We start from the raw sequence: 13,126 nt of genomic DNA, 5'->3' as shown, positions 1-13,126 counted from the left end.
AGCACTGTGTTATGGCTTCCTTAGCTAAGGCATCTATGGAGTGGTGGATTTCAGGGATGGGCCCTTACATTTTTCCCTCCTCGTCCCTGAAGCACTGTACAGTATCTTAAGGGACAGCAGTCGGGCATATGTCCAGCCATGACACCGACATCCATCCTGAACTCTTTCTCCAGTTGAAGGAAGCAGCATTAAAGGAAGAAATATTTAAAAGGTTACCAGGGTGTGTGGTGGCAATGACATGGAGGCATGTCCCCAGCAAGGGGATAGTAGTACTTATGAAAAAAATCCCCTTCTTATTGGAAGAAGAGCATGTCTCCCACATGGGACCAGGAAGGAGCTCAACCTTAATCCTTAATAAATAAATAGAAGTTCCAGTGCACCATGTCTGTGGACAAAAGGATGAGGAAACCTCTAGTGCCTATGGCCATTCCATTTAGGCCAGTCTATCCCACTCTTCTTATGCCCTACAGAGATGCTGCCTGCTTCGCAATTGCTGGAAGGAGGGCCAATTCACACTTCGATACTTGGATCAGAGCCAAGGCACTACTTCTGCAAGAGTTCTTGTTTCTTCTTGGGCTTCTTGGTCCAGGTGTGCCAGACAAGCACCTTGGTGCAATGGTCAGCTTTGGGCTCCAGCTCCTCAATAGACACCAGTGACTGCAGCAGGCTGCTCTCCAAATAACCATGCTCAGCCAGCAAGTCAAAATGAGCCTCCTGGTTAGCCAGGAGCAGCTGAAGGGCCACAGCAAAGCCAGCCATGTCCACCGGGAAAGGTCGGTTTGGTTTCCAAGCTGTGTAGAAGCCCACAACCCTGTCATACTCCACAAGCAGACACTCAAAGTGGAGGCCACCCACCAGGCCATACTGAGACCAATTTGGTGGAACGAATGGTTCTCCCGCAGCCACTGCAGTGCGAAGTTCCTCTGTTTCAGCCAGTTAGGGTCGCTCTCCTTCCACTTGTGTTCCTTGGGTGTCTCCACATGGAGGTGAGTGAAAGGCAGGTTGCTCTGGGTCAGCAGCTCTGAGACCAGCTGGGTTTTCACTGGCCAATCCTCAACTACAATCCAGTGCAAGTTCTTTATGTGCATGAACATCTGTGAAAGACGCACAAGCTCAGTGTTCTGTACCAGCCTAGCTTATGTGGGCGTGATAGCAAAGATAACAGGCAATGCTTGCTCTGCTGGCTCTGGTGCTTTTCCTTGCCATTGCAGCTGCTTCAGTTCATTCAGCAGTTGGGCAAGCTTCTTCTCCTTGGCATGGATAAGATCGCTGGCGGACTTAAGGTGCTGGGTGCAGTCACAGGGCTGTCCTGTTATTGAAGATTCCACCATTAAGACATTCAATATTCCATAATGTCCAAACATCGATAAAGACGAGACGAGATCATTAAACACCAAATTCAAGGAACAGAAAATAAGACAAAAACTGTCTTTCCTCCCATTTCTGGGGATAAAAAAAGCAAGCCATAGTTGTGCCCATGTATCTATCCTTGCACCTTGACACCAGGTGCCAGCTGCAACAGCGCATACATCAGATTGGTCAGAGACACCAAGAAGTAGATGACAAAAACATTTTTCAACTTCACCTTCATGGCAGCACCACCAGCCGGAAGGAGGGACAGAGGGGTCCTTCTCGCCGCTCAACGTCACCCTGCCGTCCGCCCTTCCTTCCCGGGGTCTCCCCTCGGACTCTTTCCCCCTTCATCCAGTTTCTAACAGAAGCAGGCAGGCTAGAAGAAAGGTCATTTTCCCCATCTCCTTAAGTAAGTGAGAAAGAATCATCCCTTCACTGCTCCTTGGTCTGTGAGCAGACCCTTTAGCTAAGACGTCTGTCTTCATTTTGGAACAGGAGGATCAGAGACGTAGCCAAGGGGGGGGGGTTTCCTTGGGATCCGGAACCCCCCTTCCGTTAGAAAAATGAATGGTGTGTGCTGCTGCGCCACCGCACCCAACCCCCATTATAATGGTGGCACTGGACCACCACCCCTTCCTAAAATCCTAGCTACGTCCCTGGGAGGATGTTCTTTCTCTCTCATGGTAGAATTCAGAGACACAGTCATGGAAAATCAGGATGCAAAGGGATCTTGCAGCACCTTTGAGACAGAAAGATAGAAGCTGGTAGCATGAGCTTTTGTACACTTGAGTCTATGTTTTCGGGAGTATGAAGTGGATGGTCCAGGGACAGATCTATATAGGCAGGCTGTGTGTGAGAATAACAATAGAAATGGAAAACTTGGGGTTGTGGAGATGACAAGTTCACTTTTAACGATGATTGTTGGGAGACAAGGCATATAGGCTCTCTTTGCCAGTTCATCACATCTCCTTTCTGGTTCCCATACTATATTCCAATACTCCCACCACTGTTCACATGGGCAACTACAGTGCACCCGCATCATATGCAGGTGCGCTTTACGTGGCTTTCAGCATATGCTGAAAGCTGTATGGGGAGGAAGGGGCGGTGCATCCCATAGGGATGAATGGAGTGCGCACCTATGGTGCATACGCACTGCCATGCCACCACATGCACAAGCCCCATTCATTTAAATGGGGCTGGAGCATGCACATTATTTGTTTTATGCGGGGGAGTCCGGAACGGATCCCCCGCGTAAACAAAGGTTGCTCTGTACTTACCTTGGCTTTAGGCAGCATCCTTCCTCCTGCCTTTGTTCATCAGTAGCCACAGTTAAAATTGAACTTGCCACTTCATCTCTAGAACCACACGTTTTGCATTTCTATTGCTCTCACATTGGGACTGTAGAGATGGACAGCGGGACGCTGCCCCTTTTTGCCCTGGATCAGAGCTGCGGTAACTGCACGCTGTGCCCCCGTTCTACCCTTTGGAGGGAGCAAATAGAAGCTGCCACAAGCAGCTTCTTTTTGTGCCTTCTAAAGGGCGCCACGTCTGCCGCTGCATGGTGTGATGACGTCCTTTTGGCACTGTGTCATTTGGTGAGAAGGCTGTCATAATGGCGCGTGCTGTGTAGACCGGCATGCACCAAAATCACGCCCTGCCATATTGGTGCACGCTCACAGGCTGGCATATAGTGCCAGTCTGTACAGGGCCTAAGTCTGCTTATATAGGTCTGTCCTTAGACTATCCACTTCATGCATCTGAGACCTGTCTATGAAAGCTTATGCTACCAGCTTTTATTTCCGTTACTGTCAAAGCCGCGACAAGATCCCTTTGCATACTGATCTCTCTCCATATATTCATGTCTGAATGACAAGCTGTGAAGAACTGTGGTTAGTATTTAATGCATAGCATTTTAGGTTTTCTCCACCAGAACTAGGGGAAACCTCAGGGACAATCATCAACTGGCAACCCTATACTGGCAAGCAGTGGAGTAAGAGAGAGAAATGTGGAGAGAGCTTATATCAGCACACTGGAAGGCAGGGATGCAGAACTTCTTGTGGTTGTGGGGCATTTTAACCTTCTTGGACTTGCCTAGAAAAGAGTTGTGTGGGCCAAAAAAACACCATTGTCCCTTGAGTCTCCAGGAACCTCCATTTCAGGCTATTTCCTTGTACCCGCTTTAGATCTCAGCAAGGGTTTTTTCTTCACTGGCAGCGCTTCAGCTTCCTTATTATATATTGTCAATGGTAATTATCCATCACTTCGAGGCCAATGCTTTCCAGCAAAACAATTCAAATAAAAGAGAAATCACTCAGTTTATAGAAGGGATGCTGCTCAGGCCGACGGTGTGTTTCAACCATGACTGCCATGGAAGGAAGATGAGGATCTTTTGCAAAATTTGGGGAAGGCGGCACAGAGTTGACGCGGAGTAGTTTCCGAAAGGATGAGGATATAAATCTAGTGCACTCCAATGGGTCCACTTGCATTTAACAGGAAAATAATAATAATTATTAAAAAGCCTGGTTTGATAAGCCCAGGTACACACTACCAAAGCATGAAAACTATTTAGAAAGCTGCAGTCAAGCATAATATCTATTACACGCCGTAACTGCCCATAAGGGCCAATTGTTTCAGGCACGATTTGCAGTTGGCTGGCGGGTGGCACTTATTATTTATTGATTTGTTGCATTTATTTCCTAGCTTTCTTCCCAAAGGACAGGGGGAATTGGACTAGGTGGCCTTAGGATCCCTTCCAAATTTTGATTGTACGAATCTAAGAAGGCAGATGGGACAAGGCTGGCTTGGGGGGCAAGTAAACCTGAGCCTTGGAGACAGTGCTGCAGTCATCGTAATGGGAAGGATTAAGCTGCCTTCTGGAGGATGCGGTGCTTCTCTTCTAAATGATGCTCTGCCTTCTCCATTTCTAGCTCTTTGATGGAGACCTGGGTTTTCAGCTCTTGGTCTGCTGCCCATCACCTTCATTGTCCTGAAATGAGTTCTCCATTACAGCACATTAATGAGCCTGAATTCTCTCGTCTGTGATCTAGTGGCGCCAATTTAGGGCCAAGGCTCTCTTGCTTTTCCTGGCTTCCTAATGGCATTGTTAGGCGAAATGCTTTCAGGGTAACTGACCAGAACAAAAGCAGCCATTGCATCTTTCCCCTTTAGTATACCAGGTGGAAGGGAGAGAGCTCAATCTCTTCTTTGGGTGGTTGAACACCAGAGTTAAAGTTACACCAATGTGGTGTAATGATTTGAGTGTTCGACTATGACTTTGGAGGCCAGGGTTCAATTCCCCACTCAGCCATGAAACCCACTATTTGTCCTTAGGCAAGTCACACTCTCTCAGCCTCAGGGGCCGGCAATGTCAATCTTCCTCCAAGCAAATCTTGCCAAGAAACCCCCATGATAGGTTTGCGTTAGGGTCACTGTAAGTTGGAATCTACTTGAAGGCACACAACAGACACACAACACCTGAACTGGGGGAAGTTCTCCTTTTTTGGACTACAATTCCCAGAATGCCCAGCCATGGCTCTGTGGGTGGCATGGATGCATTGCTCCCACTGACTTGGGAACGAGAGTCAGATCTTGAACTGAAGAGGTTCATGGAAAGCTCACAGGTGCAACAGGTTGTCTAAGTGAGCATCTACCGGGAGGATGCTTTATTTAGACTAGGCAAATGGCAGATGGTGATGGATGAGATGATTTCACAGATGAGTAAGCTCTGTTCCTGATGCAAGCAGAATGGCATGCTTTCCTGGGAAAGGTGAATCCCACGATGGCGATGCTCATTAGCAGCACTGAAAAGATGAAGGACAGCCAGGCCCTCCATGGCAGGGCACATGCCTTGCATGCCTAAACGCCTCCAGATTTAATTCCTGGGGGCGAAACATGATCGTAGTTAACAAGCGAACGATGGGAAAGGCCTCAGGCTGAATCTCCACTGCTGAAATCATGCAGTTTGACACCATGCTGTCATGGCCCCATGATATGGAGTTCTGGGATCTGTAGTTTTATGAGACATTTAGCCTTCTCTGTCAGAGAGCTCTGGTGCCACAACAAATTACGGATCTCAGAATTCCATATCATTGAACCATGGTAGTGATGTGATGTCAAACTACATCATTTCTGCAGTCAGATGCAGCCAAAGAGGCCTTCAAAGTGCCCTTGAAAGTCTACTAGATAATGATGATAACTGTTTCATTGTGTTTTGAGGGTGTTTTATTATTGTTAGCTGCCTCGATCTGCTTGGAGAGGTGGGATACATTATTATTATTATTATTATTATTATTATTATTATTATTATTGGGAAGGGGCTTGATCTCCCAATGGAGGCTCTTTCCAAATATATTTGGGGGTGCAGCTTTGATGATGTCTTCCTACATGGCAGGGATCTGGACTGGATAGTTCTTGGGATCTCTTCCAACTCTATGATTCTATTTTATGGAGGATTGTTGCCTTTCACAATAGGTCATGTCTTCTCATGGTATGTCTAAAGTACAATGGCCTCATTTAGTCGTTTTGGCTTCTAGGGAGAATTCAGACTTTGAAAGGAAATGACTAACAGTGATATCTCTTCTGCACTTTCTTAATCTCTCCCCTTGGAAGGGACACAACTACAGCAATCCACAAAGAAGATAGACTTCCTAATGATATTAGTAAATCCTAGGCCCTGTAATTATACATCCTTCGATAGCGTCCCCATTTATTTTTGAAAAACTGAAGTTGCCTGGGGAACCATATCCAAAATGCATGCATTTTTAAAAGGTACATTGTGTTTCTTTCTAATCCAGAATTAAGTATGACCATTGATAAATCGACAGGCTTAATTTCCTGCATTATTGAATACAGAATGCTTTGCTTCCTGCCATCCAGAAATATATATATATATATATATATATATCCTTTTTCACTTGCTTTGTATTTCCTGCAAATGCAAATGTATAAAAGCACTAATATGCTGAAGAACCGAAAGTTAGGGATTTGGAATGGAAATGGATAACCTATATTTGTGCAATAACGGGAGAAACAAACACGAGGGAAATAAGAACAGCCACCATCAGCCCCCGACCGAAATCTGCAACGCTTTATAAATGTCACAAGTATTACAATGGATTTTAAAGATGAGTCAAAGTGGGGCGCTGATGGAAAATACTGCAAAGGTCAGAAGACATCCAAAGCTGTGGCTTCTTTCTAATGAACGGATTGCCTTACCCAAGAATCTCCCTTGCTTCATGGATGTAACATCAAAAAGAAGTCTTGCTTGTGTAGTTTTCACCTTTAAAACTAAGGTAAACCCTCCTGCTGTTATTGAGCTTCTGTTCCCATAATCCTCCCGCTATTGACTGAGCCAGTTGGGAATGCTGGCAGTTGCAGTCCAATAACATCTGGAAGATTTTTATGGGTTTTTCGGGCTCTGTGGCCATGTTCTAGAAGAGTTTATTCCTGATGTTTTGCCAGCATCTGTGGCTGGCATCTTCAGAAAATGCAACCCTTAAATAGTTTGGCCAGAGTCCTGGAGGCATCTTTTGCATGTCCAAGGCTGTATCTAGAACCCAGAAATAACGGAGATTGACACTGCTTTACCTGCCATGGGATCTTGGAATTTGTAGTTTGCTATGGCACCAGTGCTCTCTGGCAGGGAAGGCTAAATATCTCACAATCCCAGATGTCCATAGTACTGAGCCATGGCAGTTAAAGTGGTGCCAAACTGCCCTAATTCTCCAGTGCAGACACAGTCCATGTTCCTCCATGGAAAAGGTTGGAGGTTTTTTTTTCTTGGCATTTTTCCCCATTGCCTTACATCCAAGGTTGCAAATAAAATAAAATAAAAAATGAGCTGCTATGTGGCCTCCCTTCCCAATGTGTGCTGTGTACTCAGATGCACAATGCACACTCACATTGTGTCCTGCATTTTGTGCCTGCAGATGTGCATTGCACAAAGGTTTGCACACTTGATTGTATGACACCTTGAGGCACCAAGGAGTCATGGTTGCACCCCTCCCATATAACCCTGTGAGTTACATTCTACCTCCTTGCAGTAGGATCTGCCAGCATCATCATCATCATCATCATCATCATCATCATCATCATCATCACCATCATCACCCTTTCTTGCTCCCAGTACAGGGACTCAAGCACACAGATAGTATCTTGGTTCAGAATTACAATCACATTGCAGCAATTTCATTTGCCCTGTTGAGCTCAGCTCCTGAGCCACCCTGGTCTCCTTTATCCCTCCAGACCCAAGAGATGTCATTGCTTTTAGCTTAAAATCATTGCAAACTATGAGCTGTCCAACTCTCTTTGTGACACCAGAGCAGCAAAGCCAATAGCAGCCATAGAGAAGAATGATGGCCCATCCACAACATCACAGCAAAGCAGCCAATCCTTGCCTGTAGATAGTGAGCATGGTACAACGCGTGCATTTACGAGGTTAAATTCATGTTCACCACCACCACCAATGCATTCTTTCCATTGGGGACATCTCAAGAAGGGGCTAATACATTTGCAAAATACCCAATCTGTCCAAGATTTTTTTACATCACTGATTTTCCTATTTTTATACACTTCTTCAGTTCAAAAGAGCAAAGGATTACAAGAAGTATTGACCAAACAATGCAATACTTATGAGAACAGTAAATGTAAATATAATCTCAAAGTAAGGGTGACTAAGGTAACAAAAGAAGGTATACTATATAATTTGGGTGGGAAATGAAATAGTACGATATAAAAATATCTGATATAGGATGTATAAGAGAAGAACGTACAATTTTGATTTGATTTTAAAATTAATAAAGAATATTTAATTAGAAAAGGGATTTAAAGATGACAGGCTAATTGTTTTTCTGGAGAGGTGGCTATAGTGTATTGCTTTGGTTCACTGGGCTGTAAAATATCCCATGGATGCTAATCTGTATAAACGAAAGATTCATAAAACCCTTTGCTGAAACCGAGTCGCTTGCTCCCAAATCTGCACTTGATAGTAGTTTTAAGTCACCTCTGTGCTTTGTGTGAATTTGTGTATGTGTGTGTTTGTGTGTGTGTGTGTGTGTGAGAGAGAGAGAGAGAGAAAGCATTTTTGCGTGCCTGGAGTAACTACCTATCAAACCACCCTGAGAACCGACTACATTTCATGGACAAATGAAGCTGTCCCTTCGCATTATTGAATATTAATGTTAAGACGAAGATGTTTCACATCTTCAGAAAAACGCTTGGACTAGCGATGCTCCCCTTTGATAACAGCAGGACTCCAGGCATGTCCTACAGTTTTACATAAAGAACAGGCAAAGGAGAAAATGTAGTGAGTTAGACTGCAATGTCCTGAGGATCTGGCAGCGGATGCAAACAAGTCTATGGTTGAAAAATGTGGAGCGAAGGATAAAGAGGTGAGAGGCCTATCAAATGAGAGAGGTCTATCAAATTACGCATGGGAGGGAGAAACTGGAGAAAGAAAGGATTTTATCCCTTTGTTATAATGTTAGAAGTTGGAGTAATCCGAGGAAATTACTGTATATACTCACGTGTAAATCATCCTGGGAGCACCAAAGAGAAGCATGGATCCGTTCTACTCTCTCATCCATCCAGCCTTTAGGATGAGCACAAAGAACTTTGACTGCCAGAATTTTCTAAGTTCTTTGGCACCATTTTCCTTTGCAACCTTTATTACATGCCCTTAAGTCTTACCCTCGACTTATCCACGGGTCATATCAAAATCCATAATTTTGGCCCCAAAAACCTGCCCTCGACCTATACATGAGGTCGACTTGTAGTATATGTATAGTATATGGTAAGTGGAAGTAGATTCAGGAGAGGCATAAGTGACCAGGTCAAGTGGTTGGAAGTACTACTAGATATTTCCATAGAATCTACCATAGGATCCTCGAGTTGGAAGAGACCCCATAGACCATCCAATCCAACTCCATTGTGCAATGTAGGAATACACAATCAAAGATGGCCATCCAGCCTCTGTTCAAAAACCTCCAAAGAAGGAGACTCCACCACTCTTTGAGAATGAGCATCTTTCACTGTCAAACAGCTCTTATCATCTGGAGGTTCTTCTTAATGTTTAGGTGGGATCGCTTTTCCTGGAGATCTCAACTGAACATTTGGAGGAATGTTTTGATAGTAAGAGTGGCTCAGCAATGGAAGCAATGGATAGTAAGAGTGGCTCAGCATTGGAACCACCACCCAAAGTGGTGGGTGTCTTCTTCTCTGGACCCTTTCCAAATGTGGCTGGATAGCTATCTGCTGGGATTGCTTTGGCTGGAGATCTTGCATTTACCAGGAGGTTGGCTTTGATGGCCCATGAGGTCCCTTCCAGCACTATGATTATGATTCTCATACATGAAAGGTACTGAACTCAGGGCCTGAACTCAGGGCCTGAACAGACAGGCCCAAATAAAGCTGCTTCGGGTCACTTTGGAGGTATGCTGTTTCAATGACACATGCATCTTAAGAGGCCAGAAGCTGCGTCAAAGCTGCGCTCCAGTCCTTAGGATCAGGGCATGGCTTTGGCGTGGCTACCAGCCTCTTAGGACACATGCATCATTGAAACAGCATACCTCCAAAGTGACCGAAAACAGCTTTATTTTGGCCTGTCTGTTTGAGCCCTTATTCCTCCAGTGGTGGTTGGTCGCTTCCATGTCAGTGGGCCAATGAACCCACTCTGTGTTTTAGTTTGAACATCAAAGGAGATATCCAATATTTTTTAAAGAGAAAGGGAAATAAGGTTGTGCAACTCCTTTCACATTCATAGTAAAACCCAGAGTGGATTTACCATCCCATGGAAATGAAAGCCACAGCTGTCACTGCAACATGTGTAGAGGCAGAGATCCCTGCTTGCTTAGATTAGGGAAGTAGGAGGAATCTCATTTCATCCTGATATTTCAATGGCCTTGCTTCGTCTTCACTTCTCAGCCCATCCAAGCAGCGGTTGCAATTTCTGCTTTGAAAGCCCCACATGGATGGAAGGTGCTGGATGCATCTCCCCACCTCTCTTCCCAGAGGCGCATGTAGACAACATGGAGAAAGGTACAAAAAGTGGGTAAGGGCCCGTAGAAAAAAGTGGCACCCTTTCCAAATGTGCACAAAATAAGCTTTAGTTGGACCGTGATGCTGTTTGACACCACTTTAACTGTGCCATTCTACAGAATTTTGGGATCTGTAGTTTTGTAAGATACCAGCTCTCTTTGGCAGAGCAGGTTAAGGATGTTGTAAAACTACAAATCCCAGGATTCCACAGGATAGAGCAACAGCACTTAAAGTGGTGTCGATCTGCATTATTTCTACAGTGTAGATTCACCTTCTTTGGGTCTCATGTTGGGAAAAAGACAGGATATATAAATGCAATGCAATGAAATATAATAATAAAATAATAAAAATAATAAAAGCAACTCACGCATCCACCTTGGGACAACCTTTCTCTCGCAGCCTGCTCTACCTCAAAGGGTTGTTGTTCCTATAAAATAAAAAGGAGGAAAGTTATAGAGGCCAACCTGATCTCACTGGAGGAAAGGCAGGATTGGAATGTAATGAGTAGAACAAAGGAGTAAGTACAATAGCGGCATTATTCATGGAGCAGGGAGGAAACTTTATCAACTTTCGGCTATATTTCAAAAGCAGGGGAAGAATCTGCCTGCATATAAAAATCTGCTGACTTGGTTGCTTTCCAGCATCGAAAGCATTTCACATAAATGTGAAGGGCTGGAGCTTTTATGAAGTCCCATCTCCAATGGGAAAAGCAGGGAATTCAAAACTGACTACAATGGCTTTAATTTTGCCATGGATCTGAAGCTCTGCATTAGCGCATCGGTGTGAATGGAAATCAGAATGGAGAACAAAAAAAAAAGATGCCAAACTCTTTCAATAGGAATGGAAGCTTAATTTTGAGTCAAAAGCTTAACTAGAAGCCAGGGTTGCTGTCCTTCTTATATGCATTTCAGAGGCTGAAGGCAAACCGAAGACCTAAACTGGGCTGAACAACTTGCAGCTCCTCTAAATAAATCAATCCATGTATTAAATTCGGAGGGCTGAGTAAATCTTTTACCACTCAGTTCTGTCTGTGGTCCACAAATTTGGAACTGCTGCTAAAAACATCAACCCAAAAGGCAACTCTAGGGAAAGCAACCAAAAAAACAAAGGCTACATTTGCAGTTGCAGAAATAATGCAGTCTGACACTGCTTGAACAGCCTTTGCTGTTGGAGAGCTCTGGTGCCATGACAAACTACAAATCCTAGGATTCCACAGGATGGAGCCATGACAGTTAAAGCAGTGTCAAACTGCATCTTTTCTGCAGTGCGGATGCAGCTAAAGAGGCCTATGAAGAAACCTTGAAGGTCTGCTAGGAAAAAGCCTGGTGATCTTTCACTGGAAGTGCTTTACAGATATATGTAGGAGTGTAGCTATAAGGAGACAAAATAAGGGCATTGCTCCCACAAATATTAATTTTGCCCCCCAAATGAAATTTCCCTTTAATTTCCAAATATCTAGCATTGCATTTTAATATGGTCATTAACCACAATAAAATGATTGATCAATTGACATCAAGCATTGGAGAGAGTGAGATACTGAAAATGATTCACATCTAGAACGCTTCTATTTGATTTGCTTGGGAAATTTAATTTCCGCCCCCCTTGGATTCCTAAACTGAATTTCTAAATGGTTAAATTTTAAGTTACTGCAATGCTAGAAATTTGGGAACCGAAGGAAGATTTCATCTCTACTATGAGGCTACTACCAAAAAGTCTCTCTCTTATTTATCATTCTAACCAGGCTTGGTCTCTCTTGATGTCCTCCTAATGTAGACAAGGCTGGCAGAGAAGAAGGTGGAGAAGTACCTTTTGCCACCTCATTTCCTACACCTTTTCATGACTTAAAACAGTGATTTCCAGGTGTTTTGGACTTCAGCTCCCAGAAGGTCCAGCCAACTTGGCCAACGGTCAAGACTTTTAGGAGCTGACATCCAAAATATCTGGAGGACCAAAGTTTGGGAACCCCTGCCTTAAAACAGTGGTGGGCAACCATGGGCCTCTAAATGTTTTGGGGGTGCTACTTCCATCATCTCCAGCTCACAAAGCCAATGACAAGGGATCATGGGAAATGCAGTCCAGCAACACCTGGAGATGTCAGCATTGTCCTTGATCCTTGACCATTCTTGTTAGCTGGGCATGTTCAACCTTGTGAAAAGAAGACCAAGGGTGAAACGAATGGACTCTTTATATATCTCAAGGCCTGCCATGAAGAAGAGGGTGCAAGCTTCCTCTCAGAAGGTAGCACCATGTCTAATGGTTTTAAGTTGCAGAAGGATCGCTTTTGGCTGAACATTAGAAAGGATTAATATACCATAAGAGTAATTCAGTAATGGAACCAATTGCCTAGAGAAGTGCTAGAGTCTCTTTCTCTAGATGTCTATAAAAGAAACTGGACAGCTGGACTTTTCCAACTCTATGGTTCTATGATACCTCCAGAATGGGATAAAATCCTGTATTAATAATCCCTGATTATAATTAATAATTATTATAATTATTAATGATTATTAATAATTATCCCTGAAATTTTGGGATAGGAAGAGAATGAAATGTCCTACTCATAACTGTAGAAAATGTATTCCTCTTGCAGCAGGTTGGATTCATGGCTAACATGTGATATTAAGGAATACTGAGGTGTGCAAAGCTTAAGAAATATGAGGGAACTCCCTGCTATGTGCATCTGCTGAGCATCAAATATGTACTTAATGAGAGGGGAATGCGCTTGCTACATGCTCAGAAACAC

The 13,126-nt window shown here is 44.0% G+C and overlaps 1 pseudogene; it reads right to left on the bottom strand.

The window, feature by feature from the left end:
- Positions 1-398: 398 nt before the first annotated feature.
- Positions 399-1,591, bottom strand: LOC149307153 (galactosylgalactosylxylosylprotein 3-beta-glucuronosyltransferase 3-like; annotated as a pseudogene).
- Positions 1,592-13,126: the final 11,535 nt, after the last annotated feature.

This window comes from Sceloporus occidentalis, unplaced genomic scaffold, assembly GCF_023333645.1.
Source record: "Sceloporus occidentalis isolate IW3139 unplaced genomic scaffold, rSceOcc1.0.p SCAF_9, whole genome shotgun sequence".
Taxonomy (NCBI): domain Eukaryota; kingdom Metazoa; phylum Chordata; class Lepidosauria; order Squamata; family Phrynosomatidae; genus Sceloporus; species Sceloporus occidentalis.
Note: the sequence above shows the minus strand (reverse complement) of the source record. Positions and strands in the feature narration are given on the sequence as shown.